The following is a 19,510-nucleotide window of genomic DNA, read 5'->3' on the forward strand; positions in this document are numbered from 1 at the left end:
CACAGTGCCCGTGAGAGGCCTGGTTGATAGAGCTATTTGCCATCCCACGCGTAACCCTACTGTCCACACTGTTCACCCCTGTTGGCTTTCTTGCGACTGATAGCGAGTTCCAACAATCAGCCGGTGAGAGCTCGCCGAAGCACGACCCTGCGTCGTTCGCCGTCGGGGACTTCAAACTGTGAAGAAATGGAAGTGCAGGGACTTTTCTGCAAGTGTCAGCGACTCAGAAATAGTGCGGTGAACTCAGTTCGGGTTATTTAAAACAGTAGGGGTCTCTGTGCAAAGTCTGCACGCGGGCGCGCGCGAGCGCTTTTCTCTAGTAGTGGGCCGACTTGGGCCAATTCCGGCCGAGGACTGTTCATACTTTTTCCTTTTCTTTTTCTATCTAGGTTTAAGAATTTCTAGAAAATTGTAGAAAATGCTAAAAATACCAAACCAATTTTGCTAGACTTCTAATTTCCTATAGGATTTAATAAAAATAGTTTCATGATTTGTAGTCCAAATAGGAAATTATAGAGCATTTAAAATAGCCAAAAACCATGCTTCTGGATTTTTAGGGAATAAATAATAAATCCAAAATTCACTAAACTTTTAGGGTAAACTCTAAATAATATTTAGAAGCCTTGGGTAGAGTTTGGTATGATTTGGACCATGTTTGATACTTAGAACCCAAAACCCTAGCCCCTGCCCTATGAACTTCACTATTGACTCCGAAAAGCCTAAGTTCTTGGAGATCCATGAAGGAAAGTTGTATTCAAGACCATAGATAATAAACTTTTATTATCTTTGCATCTTCATGAGCATTACATGAGCATTCATTATTATATTTGGCTATATTTAGAAAACGAGGATGAAGTAGAAGTTGAAGAGACAAGGACTTCATCACCACCACCACCTGAAGAACATAAGGCAGGCAACTGTTTTTATTTTGATATCTGTGGAACAGAGCCTGATTCACCAGTAACACAAGGCAAGCCCCGGTGCTTTTGCCACCTCCTTGTTCCTTTTAAAATCTTTCTCACTTGCTTGATGCATTAGGTGATAGGAGTTGTGTGCTAAACCAATTCCTGCATTTCCTTCCTTGGATTTGATTACTTCTCCTCAAATCCATGTTTTACAAAAGGTTTTTCTTATGCTTAGCTTTGCTCTAGAAAAACAAAAATGTTTTGCTTTTACAAAAGATGATGCTTCAAAGTGGGAGGGATGTTTTTCGAAAATAAAACTTGATGGTGAATTCATCATGGCCATGATGGGTTCAACATCGGAAAAGATGTACCTCTGCTAGGTACCAAACTTTGGGTTTGAAATGATTAAGCTGAGACCGGGCGGGTGACTTGCACGAGAAGAGAGTCTCGGTGTAGTGTCTCCGTCTGTGTCGATTAAGGACCTTCTCGATGTAGGCCTGCTGACTGAGGACCCTTTAACTGGTCACATGCCTCATCATGGGTAAGCTTTGCCTCGAGCTGACTAATACCAGAATAAGATAACACGCAATGGGAGTGGAGAGATGGCGAGAGTAGCGTGTACCCTCCATGGCAAGAGGCTGGACGGTGGTGTATCTGTGCTCTCGGTTGGCGTGAACCTGATCTGGTCTTAAGAACCCCGGTGGTGAGTTGACATATGCAAGGGTTAAGTGCTACATATGTCGTGTGATTGGAGATCCTTAGCTGAGTATAATCGATTCGGATCGCCGTAACTTCGCATACATGAAGACTTGGTCACTGACTTACACGTAGCATTCCAGTAAAGATGAAGGGTTGTTAAGAAATTGGCTAGTATAGGTCAAGTGAATGAATTAGGGTAGAAAGAACCCTAGCTGCAGGTAATTTTACCTAACCTAACAAGTAAAACTGGATTTTTAAGGATCCACTATTACTAAGCATTTCTGCAAATAGAGTCATTGATTATTGATAAGCCTTACCTTGACTCCCTTAAAGCCAGCATATCCTTGTGAGTCTTTTACTTTGTCGGGTAAGTCTTGCGAATGTACACTTCATACTCAGGGCTTTGTCCCATGTTGTTTTAGGTGAAGAAGCAGCAAACTTTTGTTGCTTCTGTTCCAAGGTGGTACCAAAAGAAGAAAATCAAGACTAAAGCTGCGGGAGGAAAGGTCCTCCATTAAGAAAAACTTTTTACTGCTTATTCGGGAGGAGTTTTTGCCTCCCATGTTATGTAATAATAATACTCTGCACTCATATATTTTGGTTCTGGTCTGTAACTATATAACTCTGTCTTACTTTTCAATAAAGTAAGTTATTGTAACTGCTTCCGCATTTCTGTATCTCCGATGAATTGTAATGTCTGCGTGACGGGTGAAACGCTCTTGGGAAGGTAAGGAATTCAGATACCGAACTTATCAAGTGATCAGGTGCACCTGCAGGGTTGTCTGAAGTCCGTGGGACAAGGACAACTGTAGGTGGGCCTAATGACTTGGGAGGTTCTGTCACAATAAAGGCTTGTCTACCTCTATGTTGTTGAAGGAAAGCCACTAAGGCAAAGGCTCTCACACCCTTCCTCAATCTCAAGCCAAGAGCTCTCGCTCTTGATGAGAAGGTTTTTTACTAATTTCAGGGGAAACTTACAGTAATCCAAGTCTGTAACAAAGTCTTGCAGCTTGTGGAAGATGTATTCGATGGCTAGAAGAAATCTCTAAGGTTGGAGTTAAGAATGTCGGTCTAGAGGACTCTAATGCTCAAGAGAATGAAGAACTAAGAAAGAAGATGGTGTTCTTGTTGTTTTTCTTAGTTTGAATGAGAGAGCCAAGTCTTTGAGCTTGTTGATGGAGTGTGTGAGTGGGAGAGATCTCCAAATAAGGCTGAGGGGGCATGTATCCTGCTCCTGCCATGTCCTAGTGTTTGGAAACCCAGTAGGTGTTTGTTGGAGTCCTAGAAAATAAAAAATTTGAAGCCCTTCATGCCCAATGGGTATTTTAAAGTTAGGCAGTACTGAGGAAAATCCGGTAGCGCCGAGGGTGCGGCACAGTCGTGCATATGCATGACAATACCACGCTGGCTAGAGAAACCAGAATAGCATGGAACTTTGGCACTAAGTTCCTAGACCTAAATAGAGGTGAATGATGGAGTTTGAGCATTGGAAGACCTAGTAAAACTAGCAAACTCGCAAATCCTTAATAGTATGATATCTCTATTCTAGGAAACAATAAAAATATGAAATGTAGTCTATATTAGCATTTGGGGTCCCTCCTTTTGCCATGTGAATTCTCCTTTTTTGTTGATTTCCTGTTACATCACTTGATAAACAATATTATTTCTCTAATTGTATGGTCATTATCATCAAAACCCACAAATAGGGCTTGATTGCACTTACAGCCTCTCACTATGCATTAATGGCCTGGGTGTTGGGATAATAAACAAAAATGGAGCATGATGAGGGTTCAAGCTGTGGTGGTTCAACCAGGAAAAGCTCTATGCAGCTCATGTTAATTTGCGTTATACAAAGAATTTATATTGTAGATATACATACTAATAAGTTGAAAATAAAAACAATCGTGGTGGGTCGAGCTGGCACTACAGGTCCAGAAGGTGACCTAGGTACGACACGGTTCTCTGGACGAACCAACATGGGTCCACTTAGAATCTTGTTAGTTCAGGCCGCAACACTATTAAATTGATCGTGCCTCGGGCCCACCTGCAAAGCACGACCCATTTGTCCATCTATAGTCCATTACCTCCTTCCTCACTGTCCCTGATATCGCAAGTGTTGAAAAAAGCGAGAGAAAAAACTTCATCCCATCTCACCCCACGCACATACCTCGTTGCCCATCATCTCTGCCACTCTCCTCGCTACACCACCGCTCGACGTCTCTCTAGGGTGCATACCTAGGTGCATCTCCAGGCATAGATGGATCCACATGATCCGACCCTAGGAGTGCACCACTGCGCGTTCAAAATCGCGTGAGGCGCACTACTGAATCCACCACGCCGATAGGGATGACACCACTGCATGCCTAGCTCGCATCGTTTTGCCTCGATCTGGAGGTGTGCCAACTGTCGGTTTGTGTGTTGACACTGTCCTGGTCTCCGATAGTCTCCCTTTGGCGTGATCTAGGAATATATATATATATATATATATATATATATATATATATATATATATATATATATATATATATATATATATATATATATATATATATATATATATATTAGAAGCCCTGGGCTTCAAATAGTTAGAGGTTAGAGGAAGTCCTGGCCGACCACCCCTACGACCTAGTCTAGGCCGGCGCACCAACCCACACCCCAAGCCAGACCATCGGGTGCGCCCCCCACCCCACGTCTGTGCGCACAAAAAATAGGAAGGCCTGCATGAGTCAAACATGTTTCCCTATATGCACGTAAATTTAGGAAATATACGTGTGGTGGTTTCTATTTTAAAATGTTTTATTTTCTCCATAAATATAGGATCGGTGCAACATCATACAACTAGGTTGGTCAGGACCAATTTATGATATATACTGATACTAATTATGCTACATGGTGTAGATATTTATACAATTCGATACACTACGTAAAAATTTGTTAACTGCAGCATGCGCACAAAATTAGAATGGCAAAAATGTACAATGAAAGGAAATGAATTGGCATACACAGTGTCGGGGACCATAATTAGGGGTACCCCCAAGACTCCTAAACTCGGCTGGTAATCACCATTAGCACAAAGCTGCAGAGGCCTGATGGGCGCAATTCAGGTCAAGGCTCCGTCCACTCAAGGGACACGATCTCGCCTCGCCTGAGCCCAGCCTCGGGCAGGAACAGTAGACCCAGGCAGATTCACGCATCGCCCGAGGGCCTCCTCAAGCAACAGGCGCACCCTCGACTCGCCCGAGGCCCAGTTCGGGCAGGCTTCGCAGTGAAGCAACCTTGGCCAGATCGCCTCGCCAACCGACCGTACCGTAGGAGCATTCAATGCAAGGATCGCCTGACACCTTATCATGATGTGCGTTCCTCAGTCGGCAGGGCCGAAGTGACCGCAGTCACTTCGCCCCTCCACTGACTGACCTGACAGGAAAACAGCGCCGCCTGCCCTACTCCGACTGCTGTGCCACCCGCCAGGGTGAGGCTGACAACCGCCGAGTCCAGCCTCAGGCGCCATAGGAAGCTCCGCCTCGCCCGACCCCAGGGCTCAGACTCTACCTCGACCTTGGAAGACGGTCTCCGCCTCGCCCGACCCCAGGGCTCGGACTCAACCTCGACCTCGGAAGACGGTCTCCGCCTCGCCCGACCCCAGGGCTCGGACTCAACCTCGACCTCGGAAGACGGTCTCCGCCTCGCCCGACCCCAGGGCTCCGCCTCAGCCTCGACCTCGGAAGACGGTCTCCGCCTCGCCCGACCCCAGGGCTCGGCCTCAGCCTCGACCTCAGAGGAGTCTCTGCCTCGCCCGACCTTGGGCTCGGACCGACCACGCCGCAAGGGGGGTACATCATTACCCTACCCCTAGCTAGCTTAGGCTATGGGGAACAAGATTGGCGTCCCATCTGGCTCGCCCCGGTAAAACAAGTAATGATGGCACCCCGCGTGCTCCCATGACGACGGCGGTTCTCAACCCCTTTTGGAAGCAAGGAGACGTCAGCAAGGTCCCGTCAGCCCCAATAGCTGTGCTTCTACAGGGCTCAAGCGCTCCTCCGACGGCCACGACGCCACATGCACTGGGCACTAACACCTCTCTGACAGCCACGTCGGCATGTACATAGGACTCTGGCTCCTCTCTGCCGGACACGTTAGCATACTGCTACACCCCCCATTGTACACTTGGGCCCTCTCCTTACATCTATAAAAGGAAGGTCCAGGGCCCTCGTAAGAGAAGTTGGCTGCGCGGGAGGACGGGCTGACGAACAGGCTCTCTCCCTCTCTCGCGAACGCTTGTAACCCCCTACTGCAAGCGCATCCGCCCTGGGCGCAGGATAACACGAGCCGCGGTTCCCCTTTTTTTCCCCCTTGTGTTCCATCTCGCACCGACCCATCTGGGCTGGGAAACGCAGCGACAATTTACTCGTCGGTCCAGGGACCCCCCGGGGTCGAAACGCCGACAGTTGGCGCGCCAGGTCCGTCAAGCTTCAGATGGGTAGTCTCCATCAACCTCTTCAGCCTGGGACGCTGCTCCGTTTCGGCAGCTACGACATGGTTCTCCTTCCTCCGCCGCGCGACAGTGACAATGGTGGCCATCAACCCGCCCGACGGCGGCAAAATCGATGACGTCTTCCCCCCATGGCGGAAGAGCAGCATCTGGGCTTGTCCCGTCACCTTCCCCGCCACAGGAGGAGGAGGCGGGGCAACCATGGCCAAGCAGGAGGCGGCACCTCGTTGGCTGTCGAGCGAGTCAACGACGCCGGCGCCCCAGCGGGGGACACGACGGGCGTTGACCTCGTGTCTGAGACGAAGACGAGCGTTGTTTCCCCGCAACACGCCAACCCCATGTGGACGGATGACGCCAGCATGCTCGCGAAGGACTTGCTGGGCGTTAGCCTCGTGCCTGAGATAACGGTGCAGTCCATCCCCGACGCAACTTCGTCACCGTCCATCGATCGAGAGGTACCGTCCGTTTTCCACCCTGTGCCTTTTAGATTCAGCTTCGACCCACCAAGCGACCCCGCTTCGGTGGACGCTTTCATAAAGGCATATCCTAACCTTCCGGGGTATCATATGTGGTCAACCTGGGACCGACTGACGGCCATCTCGACCTACGGGCCCCCGGGTTTCGAGGAAGATGGCGAGCCCGACTCTGGTTGGGATTTCTCCGGGCTCGGTAACCCCAGTGCCATGTGGGATTTCATGACCGCATGTGACTACTGCCTCTCCGATTGCTCCGATGATGGCCACAGCCGCGACGACGAGGACTGTGGCCCAAGTCGTGAATGTTTCCACGTCGATCTAGGGGGTCTCGACGAAGGCAACCACCTTGGTATGCCGGAGGACGACGATCCCCCTAGGTCTGCGCCTCGCGTTGACATCCTTCGGGAGCTAGATGTGGTCCCAGTCCCTGCGGGGGGCCAGGACACACAGCTCAAGCAAATCCGCGAGATGCAGGCCAAGCTCGACGAGGAAGAAGGACAACTTATGCAGCTCCAGCAAAACATCAGGCAGGAGTGGGGAGGCCGAGCACAGGCCGGAGAAGCGCGTCATCAGGCCCAGGACGTCCAGCACCACATCACCGACGATGCCAGGGCAAGGCTGCCCCCCGCTTCCAGTGGGGTCGGCCAGAACCTGGCTGCAGCAGCAATACTACTCCGAGCAATGCCGGAGCCATCCACCACCGAGGGGCGGCGTATCCAGGGAGAACTCAAGAATCTCCTGGAGGATGTCGTGGTCCGACGGGCTGAAAGCTCTGCCTCCCAAAGGCAGGGGTACCCCCTGGAGCATCGCGCCGCGACTTCCCGATTCATGCGGGAAGCCTCGGTCCATACCGGGCGCACGCGGGACGCAACGCCCTGCATCCCCGGGTCGCCTCGGCCACGAGCACCATTACCGCGATCGTCGAGCCCACCTTGACGAGAAGGTGCGCCGAGGCTACCACCCCAGGCGTGGGGGATGCTACGACAGCGGGGAGGATCGGAGCCCCTCGCCCAAACCACCCGGTTCGCAAGCTTTCAGCCGGGCCATACGACGGGCGCCGTTCCTGACCCGGTTCCGAGCCCCGACTACCATCACCAAGTACTCGGGGTAAACAAGGCCGGAACTGTGGCTTGCGGACTACCGGCTGGCCTGCCAGCTAGGTGGAACGGACGATGACAACCTCATCATCTGCAACCTCCCCCTGTTTCTCTCCGACGCTGCCCGGGCCTGGCTGGAGCATCTGCCTCCTGCGCAGATCTCCAACTGGGACGACCTGGTCAAAGCCTTTGCCGGAAACTTCCAGGGCACATACGTGCGCCCTGGGAACTCCTGGGATCTCCGAAGCTGCCGCCAGCAGCCAGGGGAATCCCTTCGGGACTACATCCGGCGATTTTCGAAGCAGCGCACCGAGCTGCCCAACATCATCGACTCAGATGTCATCGGCGCGTTCCTCGCCGGTACCACTTGCCGTGATCTGGTGAGCAAGCTGGGTCGCAAGACTCCCACCAGGGTGAGCGAGCTGATGGACATCGCCACCAAGTTCGCCTCTGGTCAGGAGGCAGTCGAGGCCATCTTTCGGAAGGACAAGCAGCCTCAGGGACGCCAGCAGGAAGATGTCCCCAAGGCGTCTGCCCAGCGCGGCACGAAGAAGAAGGGCAAGAAAAGTCGCAAGCGAAACGCGACGCCGCCGACGCAGATCTTGTCGCCGCCGCCGAGCACAGGAACCTTCGGAAGCCTCCCGGAGGGGCCAACCTGTTCGACAAGATGCTCAAGGAGTCGTGCCCCTATCATTAGGGTCCCGTCAAGCACACCCTCGAGGAGTGCGTCATGCTTCGACGCTACTTCCACAAGGTCGGGCCCCCGGCGGAAGGTGGCAGAGCCCACGACAATGACAAGAAGGAAGGCATCAAGGCAGAAGAGTTCCCCGAGGTCCATGACTGCTTCATGATCTACGGTGGGCAGGTGGCGAACGCCTCGGCTCGGCACCGCAAACAGGAGCGCCGGGAGGTCTGCTCGGTGAAGGTGGCGGCGCCAGTCTACCTAGACTGGTCCAACAAGCCCATCACCTTCGACCAAGGCGACCACCCCGACCGCTTGCCGAGCCCAGGAAAGTACCCGCTTGTCGTGGACCCCGTCATCGGCAACGTCAGGCTCACCAAGGTCCTCATGGACGGAGGCATCAGCCTCAACATCATCTACGCCGAGACCCTCGGACTCTTGCAGATCGATCTGTCCACGATCCGGGCCGGTGCGGCGCCCTTTCACGGGATCATCCCCAGGAAGCGCGTCCAGCCCCTTGGACAACTCGACCTGTCCGTCTGCTTCAGGGACTCTCTCCAACTTTCGAAAGGAAACCCTCACGTTCGAGGTGGTCGGGTTCCGAGGAACCTACCATGCAGTGCTGGGGAGACCATGCTACGCCAAGTTCATGGCCGTCCCCAACTATACCTACCTCAAGCTCAGGATGTCGGGCCCCAACGGGGTCATCACCGTCGGCTCCACATACAGACACGCGTACGAATGCGACATGGAGTGTGTGGAGTACACTGAGGCCCTCGCCGAGTCCGAGGCCCTCATCGCCGACTTGGAGAGCCTCTCCAAGGAGGTGCCAGATGCGAAGCGCCACGCCGGCAACTTCGAGCCAGCAGAGGTGGTTAAGTCCGTCCCTCTAGACCCCAGCAACGACGCCTCCAAACAAGTCCGGATCGGCTCCGAGCTCGACCCCAAATAAGAAGAAGTGCTCGTCGACTTTCTCCGCGCAAACGCCAAGGTTTTTGCGTGGAGTCCCTTGGACATGCCTGTCATACCAAGGGATGTCGCCGAGCACTCGCTGGATATCTGAGCTGGAGCCTGACCCGTGAAGCAGCCTCTGCACCGATTCGACCAAGAAAAGCGCAGAGCCATAGGAGAGGAGATCCACAAGCTAATGGCTGCAGGGTTCATCAAAGAGGTATTCCATCCCGAATGCCTAGCCAACCCTGTGCTTGTGAAAAAGAAAGGTGGGAAATGGAGGATGTGTGTAGACTACACTTTTCTAAACAAAGCATGTCCGAAGGTTCCCTACACTCTGCCTCGCATCGATCAAATCGTCGATTCCATTGCTAGGTGCGAAACCCTTTCATTCCTCGATGCCTACTCAGGGTATCACCAAATCAGGATGAAAGAGTCCGATCAGCTCGCGACTTCTTTCATCACACCTTTTGGCATGTACTGCTATATTACTATGCCATTTGGTTTGAGGAATGCAGGCGCGACATACCAAAGGTGTATGAACCATGTGTTTGGAGAGCACATTGGCCGAACGATCGAGGCTTACGTCGATGACATCGTAGTCAAGACGAGGAAAGCCTCCGACCTCCTCTCTGACCTTGAAATGACATTCAAGTGTCTCAAGGCGAAAGGCGTGAAACTCAATCCCGAGAAGTGTGTCTTCGGAGTCCCCCGAGGCATGCTCCTGGGGTTCATCGTCTCCGAGCGGGGCATCGAGGCCAACCTGGAGAAAATCGCGGCCATCACCAACATGGGGCCTATCAAGGACTTGAAAGGAGTATAGAGGGTCATGGGATGCCTTGCGGCTCTGAGCCGCTTCATCTCGCGCCTCGGCGAAAGAGGCCTACCCTTGTACCACCTCTTAAGGAAGACCGAGCACTTCACTTGGACCCCCGAGGCCGAGGAAGCCCTCGGGAACTTAAAGGCGCTCCTTACAAGCGCGCCCATCCTGGTGCCCCCCGCTGCCGGAGAAGCCCTCTTGATCTACATAGCCGCAACCACTCAGGTGGTCAGCGCCGCGATCGTAGTCGAGAGACAAGAAGAAGGGCATACATTGCTCGTCCAGGGACCGGTCTACTTCATCAGTGAGGTACTGTCCAAGACCAAGATCCGCTACCCGCAAATTCAGAAGCTACTTGTTGGGACCATGCTTCGTCGCCGAAGGTCCTGCAGGAAGAAACACCTTCGGCAAATCTGTTTATACGTGATACTGAAGCTACCGCTCATGAAGCTTCGATACTATAACGTATCCAAAGACGAAGGATCGAACCGACTTAAAGATGGAATGACTTTTTAGTCCATAAGGGTCTGAGTCATAATTGTAATCTTCCGTAAGGGGCATGATTGTAATTTCTTACAGGCTGCGCCCTGTGCCTATAAATACCCCTTTACTGTTCACGCAATCTTGTAACTGCTAACGCATTACTCTGGAATTATTGTTTTCTGCCAAGGCGAAGGTATAAAAGTACCTAAATATTATGTTTTAATATTTAAGTTCACACTATAAAATAAGTGAATAATGTTATTTATTCTTGGTATTCTATATTGTTTTATATTTTATATTTCATTTCGCACTGTTTTATCTTTGATCACGAAGGTGTGACCTTCGTGACATATTATTCATAACCTTCGTCCGAAGCTCATTAAATCCTTGGGGAAATAATGCTTCAGCGGACGAAGGGCTTTAACATTTAACATTCTATGTTGCCTTGTTCTTAATTCATAGCATTTGAGAACAAGTCCCCAACATTGGCGCCCACCTCCGGTGAACTCACTTCCACTTTTTGAGTTGATGGCTTCGTTCAAGAACCAAGCTGGAACTGCTTCGGCTCCGAAGCTGATTCTCCCGATAACAGGCGATTCATGCTCAGAGCCGGCTAACAAGAAACAGAAGAAGGAGGCATAGAGAAGAGTACAACATGTAGGGGGTACAAGGACCCTTCATCAAGTCAAGATGGTCTCACATCCCAATTACCTTCTCTCAAGAGGATCTTCAGCTCAAGGATTACCCACACAATGATGCTATGGTTATCTCTTGTGTGATCAAAGGATTTCTGGTCCACAATGTTTTGGTTGATACAGGCAGTGCAGCGGATATTATATTTGCTAAGGCCTTCAGACAAATGCAAGAGCCCAAAGACAAGATTCATGATGCTATGCACCCTCTTTGTGGCTTCGGAGGAAGACAGATTGTAGCGCTTGGTAAGATTACCATGTCAGTGACCTTCGGATTCGTCAACAATACAAGGACTGAGCAAGTTGTGTTTGACATTGTCGACATGGAGTATCCTTACAATGCTATCATTGGTCGCGGAACACTCAATGCTTTCGAAGCAATTCTTCATCCAGCATATCTTTGCATGAAGATACCTTCGGATCAGGGACCTATTGCTATTCATGGGAGTCAGGAAGCTGCCAGAAAGGCCGAGGGGAATTGGACTGATTCAAAGGCAATCCACAATATAGATGAAGCCGAAGCTTGTGAGCAGTACAAGTACAGAGGGGAGAAGGCTGCTTCGGCCGATCAGCTGAAACCCATGCTTTTATGCGAAGATATCGCAGAGCAGAAGGTGCTGCTGGGATCTCAATTGTCTGAGGAACAAGATAAAACCCTGATAAGGTTTCTGTTCAACAACAAAGATGTCTTTGCATGGTCGGCTAACGATCTCTGTGGCGTCAACAGGGATGTTATTGAACACTCGCTCAATGTTGATCCATCCTTCAGACCCAGAAAGCAGAGGCTTCGGAAGATGTCTGATGACAAGGCCGAAGGTGCTCGAAATGAAGTAAAAAGACTCCTCAGCGCCAGAGTCATCAGAGAAGTGAAGTATCCAGAATGGCTGACTAACACTGTTATGGTAAAAAAGGCCAATGGCAAATGGAGGATGTGTATTGATTTTACTGATCTCAACAAGGCTTGTCCGAAGGATGAGTTTCCATTGCCAAGGATAGATTCCCTAGTTGATGCAGCAGCTTCATCAGAACTTATGAGTCTGTTGGATTGTTATTCAGGCTATCATCAAATTTGGATGAAGAAGGAGGATGAGCCAAAAACCAGCTTCATAACCCCTAGCGGAACATATTGTTACCTTCGGATGCCTGAGGGTCTCAAGAGTGCTGGAGGAAGCTTCAGCAGAATGACAGCAAAGGTTCTTCATTCTCAGATAGGCAGAAATGTGCTAACTTATGTCGATGATATCATTGTAAAAAGCACGAAGCAAGAAAATCACATTGCTGATCTGCAGGAGACTTTCGCTAATTTTAGACAGGCCGGTCTAAAACTGAATCTAGAAAAGTGTGTTTTCAGAGTAAAGAAGGGGAAATTCCTTGGTTGCCTAGTTTCAACAAAAGGGATTGAGGCTAATCCAAATAAAATCGAAGCTATTCTTCGAATGGAACCACCAAGCACAAAGAAGGGGGCTCAACGATTGACAGGAAGACTGGCATCTCTCAACAGATTCATATCTAGATCAGCAGAGAGAAATTTACCATTCTTCGAAGTGCTGAAGTCAGCCGAAGTTTTTCAATGGGGACCAGTTCAGCAGAGAGCCTTCGAAGAGCTGAAGCAATATTTGATAGACCTAACGATGTTAACTCCACCAACGCCAGGGGCTCCTCTGTTGTTATATGTGGCAGCTTCGCACTCAGCGGTAAGTGTGGCACTTGTCCAAGAGAAGCTTGAAGGGCAAGTCAAAAAGCAAGCCCCAATATACTTTGTATCCGAAGTTCTTAGTTTATCAAAGAAAAATTATACAGAATTGGAGAAGGTGCTGTATGCTGTTTTGATGGCTTCCAGGAAGCTTCGGCACTATTTTCAAGCATACAATATAATTGTCCCTTCTTCACAACCATTGAAGGATATTATGAGAAATAGAGAAGCTACTGGAAGGGTTGGAAAATGGGCTATGGAACTCAATGAGTTTTGCATTGATTATGTGCATATATCTTCGATTCAGTCCCAAGCGTTAGCAGACTTCATTGCTGACTGGACGCCAGGGGCTCAGGAAGAAGAAGCGAGTAAAGATGCCGAAGCTTGGACAGTATTCTACGATGGTTCTTGGGGAACCTTCGGGGCAGGAGCAGTCGCTGTGTTGGTCGCACCCTCCAAAGTCAAAACTTGCTACGCAGCAAGACTTGATTTCAGCTGCACAAATAACATTTCTGAGTACGAAGCTTTGCTTTTGGGTCTTCGGAAGTTAAAGGCAATGGGAATTAGAAGGGCGGTTCTTAAAACTGATTCCCAGGTTATTTCTGGTCATATTGACAAGAGTTGTAAAGCAAGAGACCCGAAGCTTGAGAAATATTTAGACACGGTCCGAAGGATTGAAGCTTCCTTTGAAGGGTTTTCTGTCAAAAATATTCCTCGAGGAGAAAATGAACATGCTGATTTGCTAGCCAAGTCAGCAGCACAGGGGCTGCCCTTACCTTTGGAAGTATTTTTCGAAACAATAAAAGCACCTTCGGTTGAACTTCTTGAAAGAGCAGTCCTCAATATATCTCCTGTTTATAGTGAAGACTGGAGAACTGAGATCATCTCTTTCCTTCAGGGTAACTTTCTTTCAGATGACGAAGCTTATAACAAGAGAATAGAGGCAAGAGCTCGACCATATGTTATAATAGAAGGGGAGCTGTACAAGCATGGGGTCTTGTCTCCACTACTCAAATGTTTATCCAGAGCCGAAGGTATAGAATTGATGAAGAAAATACACACAGGCCTGTGTGGATCTCACATTGGATCTAGGCCTTTGCTGGGAAAAGTTTTTCGTCAAGGATTTTATTGGCCAAAGGCAGCTTCGGATGCAGCGGAATTAGTCCAAAAGTGCGAAGGCTGTCAGAAATGTGCAAGAGATAAAAAACAACCTTCGTCTCTAACCCAGTTAATACAACCCACTTGGCCATTGCAAAGGTGGGCCTTGATTTGTTAGGTCCGCTACCACCAGCACAAGGGAACTTAAGATATGTTGTAGTGGCAGTGGAATATTTTTCTAAATGGATTGAGGCAAAAACTTTAGCCACAATAACTTCGGTTACTATTCAAAAGTTTTTCTGGCAAAATATTGTCTATCGCTTCGGAGTGCCGAAGGCCATCACTGTGGACAATGCAACGCAGTTTGATTCTGAAGCTTTCAGAGAATTTTGTGAACAAATTGGCACGAAGATCCATTTTGCATCAGTTCGGCATCCAGAGTCAAATGGACTTGTTGAAAGGGCTAATGACATCATAATGACAGGAATAATGAAGTTAATCTTCAATCAGCCCAGGGGAAAGTGGCCAGATGAATTAATCAAAGTGGTGTGGAGCCACAACACAACAATATCAAGATCAACAGGTTTTACACCATTCAAATTGTTGTTTGGTGACGAAGCAATAACTCCGGAAGAAGCAAAAGCAGGATCAATAAGAATAGTAGCTTCGGCAGAAGATGAAGCTGAAGCTAATTACTCTGTGGAAAAAGATGCTATAGAAGGGATCAGGCTTCAAGCTGTGGAAAGCATCAATAAATACCAAGCCGAAACAATAAAATGGCGTGATAGAAAGGATCGGCTAAAGAATATTGAGCCAGGACATTTGGTGCTTCGAAGAGTAGCCAACCCAGAGACAGTAGGCAAGCTACAGCTGAAGTGGGAAGGACCTTTTCTGGTAGTATCTTCGTCAAGACCCGGTTCCTACAGATTGAAGGATATGGACGGCAACGACATTCCTAGATCATGGAATAAGGATTAGCTTCGGCGATATTATGTTTAGCTTGATGTAATTTTTTCTATTCTTTCTTGTGGCACCCTTTTCCTTTCCAAAGGGGGAGAAAGGTTTTTAATGGGGCCACAACATGTAATTTTTTTTCTTATTTCAACTCTATAAGAGCAATATCCCCCAAAGATGTAAATGTAAAAGCTGAGAACGCACCATCGAGTGCAAAGGAAAAAAGAAAAGAAAACAGGGAGAAGCTCAAAAGTCGTTCCTAAGGGAATGTAGAGCTTACAGCGAAAAATAAACGCTGATTCCGCCGAAGTAAAAGGCGAAGAAGCTCCTAAGGGAGGCTTACCGCGAAAAATAAACGCTGATTCCGCCGAAGTAAAAGGCGAAGAAGCTCCTAAGGGAGGCTTACAGCGAAAAGTCAGCGCTGATACACCGAAAAATAAACGGTGAAGCCGAAAAATAAGCGGCAAAAAGATTTGAGTCATTCCTAAGGGAATGAAGGCTATGATTATGGCTTCGAATATATATTCGGACGTTCATTTGCACGATACATTACATCATGACATTTGCATTCATAAACATTCATTTAGACATACATAGGATCATTATCATCATATCATACAGAAAAGACAGATGCTTCGACTATAAGGATAAAGCTTCGGAGAAAAAACAGAAAGAAGAAATTTTCGTGCTTCGTTGTGTACAAAAAGAAGGGAAGGTGTTTTTCGCCTTCGGCTCAAAAAGAAAATTTCGTCCACAGCAAAGCAGATCGTACACGGACAAAGGGGAAAAGATATATTACAAGGTACGTACAAATTTACATAAGTTTCTTTACAATCACATTACAAAATTTTCTCTAGAATCTTATGCAGCAAAGTCTTTCGGAACATCTGTTAAGGCTTCAGCTCGTCATTCTTTAGCTTCATCATCCTGTACATATTAAAACGGAATGAGAAAAGCGCAGAGTTCAAGGAGAAGGTAAAAGTAACAAGTATAAGTTTCTCACTGGCTTAAGGTGGCTCCGAGCTTCGTCACCAGCCATTTTTCGCCCGCCGTTTATCCAAATCTAGGTCATAAACCTGTTTCCTATGCTTCGAGCTAGGCTGGGGATGTCAATTAAATTTGTTGGCGACAAACTGAAGTTTGGCCTATTAACAATTTTCCCGTGCGTGCAGCCAGCCTTCAGGAAAGCAGTAGCCGTGCCTCGAGAAGCTAACAGGGCGCAGAAATCGGCATGCCCAGCGATAACTTCGTCAAGTGCATCAACTTCGCCCTCAATGTATTCAAAGGTGCTTGGCAGGTTTTCAGCTGAAGGTGTAAACTTATCAGAGCTGGCTCCAATTGAGTAAAACACATCCTTCAGCCGCTGCACACATCGGTTGCCGAAATCTAAACATTTTTCCCGAAGCTCCTTCAATGATTTCTGCAAATTTGAATTCTTCTCAATTTCGGTCTTGAGACTTGTTTCAAGATTCTTCTTTTCTTGCTCAGATTTTTCTGATTTTATGAGTAATTCGCTGTTTAATTTGTCAATTTCGGCTTGAGCTTCAGCCAGTGAACCTTCCATAGAGTGAATGACGAAGTCCTTCTTCTCCAAGGCAGCTTCGTGATCTTTAACTTTATTTTCAAGGTCTTGAATAACGAAGTCCTTTTTCTTCAATGCAGCTTCGTAACTTTCGACTTTATTTTCTAGATCTTTGATGGTAGCTTCGTTTTTCTCGTCTTCAAGATCTTGTTGCATCCTCAGCACTTTACTTAGTAATATACTCTGGCAAAACAACCTTCGTCAGAAAACATCTTAATTCAAAAAACAATAAAAAGTTGAGAGTTTTTACCTTGAAATTAGCGTAGAACAAGCTACCGGCGATATGTTGTCGCTGGTACCTGCAGAGGTCCGCTTCAATCTTCGGCAGGCCAACATTCTTTGAGAAAGTCCTAACAACCTTGGCCTCGATTCGATTCCGAAGGCATCTTAGTTTCCCTTCATTGACTCCGCCAAACAGCAGAGCCCCTGGTTTGTACCCACAGGATACAACATATTTCTTTAGCTCTTCTTTTTCAGTTTCTGATAACTCTTGCCCCAGTATATCTTGAAAATTGAAGTTTTCCTCTTCCAAAGTATCTTCAATTTGCTCTTTACCTTTCTCAATTGTCGTGTCCACCGCGGCCGCAGCAGCTTCTTCCTCAGCCATTTTTAGAAGTATGTTATCAATATCACCAAGTGTGGTTTCTAGATTAGGATCTTCGGCGGTCTCGGTTTCGGCTCCGGTGGCTTCGGCTCCGGTGGCTGCTCCGGTGGCTTCGGCTCTGGTGGCTGCGGTTTCGGCAGTGCCAGCGCTTTCAATAAATGGTATTTTTGACGCCGATGTCGGTGGCGGTGTCTGATGAATGACATCGACCACTTGGATAATTCTCCGTTTTTTCGGCTTAGCGGGACTTTTTGTTGCCGAAGGTTCTTTTTCCTTCTGAAAAAAGTTCGTCAGTTCTGGCGCCAGCGGACTTAGCTTGATAGGCAAAGGTTCAGTCATTACCTTTAAAATCTCTTCCACTTCGGCAGCAGAAGGTGTTGCAGGAGCTTCCTCCTCTTGGCCCGACGTCTTTGGTTTTGGGGATGCAATTTTTCTTTTCTTTGGAGCAGCTATCTTCGGCTCAGGGCTCAGTTTTCTTTTCTCAGAAATTTCTTTGTCCTTTTTAGCCAATTTGGTACCTTCTTTGTCAAGAGCGCTGGCAACTCTTTTTCTTTTCTGCCCTTCAGCAACTTTGCCCAGCTAGCCATAGTCAGGATAATCAAAATTTAAAGCATCCATCACCCGATTCATTCTTCGCTTCGGACGAATGCCGAAAGCCGCAGTCATTAATTGATCTTCTTTTTTAGAATAGTTGTCGAGGATCTCGTTGCACATAACCTCAATTGTATCCAACCACTCTTGGCAAGGTGTTTTAAAATGTTTTTTAAACTTGAAATGGTAAGGTAGTCGAACAAGCTCTTTCTTCTTCTTCTCTCCTCTTAGCTTCGGCATGTCCCATTCCTTCAAAGTTGGGAATACTCTGAAGGCTAAAAATTCTTGGACCAGATCCCTGGTGCCAATGTGCTCTGCAACAACCCGAAATTCGCTCAGTGCAATCTGGCATGGGCTATCTGGATCCATGACGCATTGAGGCCTAGTTACTCCGAAGGTTAACCTTAAAGGGCTCTGAACCAGCTTTTCCTTCTTTTCATCCACTTTGACATAAAACCATTCACTCTTCCAGCCAGCTGGCCATTTCGTACGATAGCTAATAATTGGGTACTTGGCATCTTTCCGATATGCAAAATTGTAGCAGCCAAAATTATTATGCAGCCCATCTTCTCTAGCTTTTGTCTGGTAATGAAGTTCGTGTGCCCGGCAAAAACCTTCGGTAAGTGGTTCTGCCTCCTGGTTTCGGAGTGCCCAGATGTAAACACTAAGCCTAACAATGGCGTTAGGGGTTAACTGATGAAGGTGAATTCCAAATCTCTCTAAAACATCTGCAATCATCCCATGCAGGGGAAATCTTAACCCTGCTTTGAAGAAGCTTTTAAAAACCACCACTTCATCTTTTTCGGGCTTCGGGGTAACTTCCTCTCCCCCGAAGCAAATTAGCTCCTTCTTGTCTTCGCTGAAATAGCCTAGCTTCAATAACTTAGCCATATCACCTTTGGTAATAGTAGACTTCCCAAACTCCAAGTGGCTGGGTTTAGATGGCATTGCACCATACTCATCTTCAATCTCATCTTCTTCAACGTCAGCTTGTGTTTCTTCGGCAGCAGGTGTGTCCTCTGATGAAACCAGCCCAGAACGCCTCATTGCTTCGGAAATTAGAACAGTTTCAGTGGCTTCGGTCTCATCTCCATCACGCTCAACCCTGGCAGTGGAGCGCACTCTGGCCATTTGATTATGAATTTCTTGAAGTTTTTTGGAAATTAATAACTTTTTTTCCGAAGCCCTTCTTCGGACGAAGCAGAATCCAAAGTGGTGCTTCGTTTGAGAGCAAAAGTCAAGCTTCAGCTATGGTTAAATTTTTGGCAGCAAAACAGTGCAATAGCAATGAATGCTGTGGTAACTTCACACCTATCCGTCTGTTTATATAGTGCTGCAGGTAAGAAGGTGAATCGTCAAGTCTTTTACACCGGACAAACAGTCGCTTGCACCCACTAAACGGTGGGCCACAAAACCCGAGAAGGTGAATCTGCATGGTGGGACCGCTCCGCGCTCCGAAATTGTATCGTTTCCCGGCAACGAGCTCAGGGAAGGTGTTTTTCAGACCTTCGGCTTCCCAAAGCCTAAGAGACTTTCACGGATCAAGCTCGTTATGAAAAATGATCTAGCGCCGCGAAGGGGCTACTGTTGGGACCATGCTTCGTCGCCGAAGGTTCTGCAGGAAGAAACACCTTCGGCAAATCTGTTTATACGTGATACCGAAACTACCGCTCATGAAGCTTCGATACTATAAC

Source organism: Zea mays, chromosome 3, assembly GCF_902167145.1.
Source record: "Zea mays cultivar B73 chromosome 3, Zm-B73-REFERENCE-NAM-5.0, whole genome shotgun sequence".
Lineage (NCBI taxonomy): Eukaryota > Viridiplantae > Streptophyta > Magnoliopsida > Poales > Poaceae > Zea > Zea mays.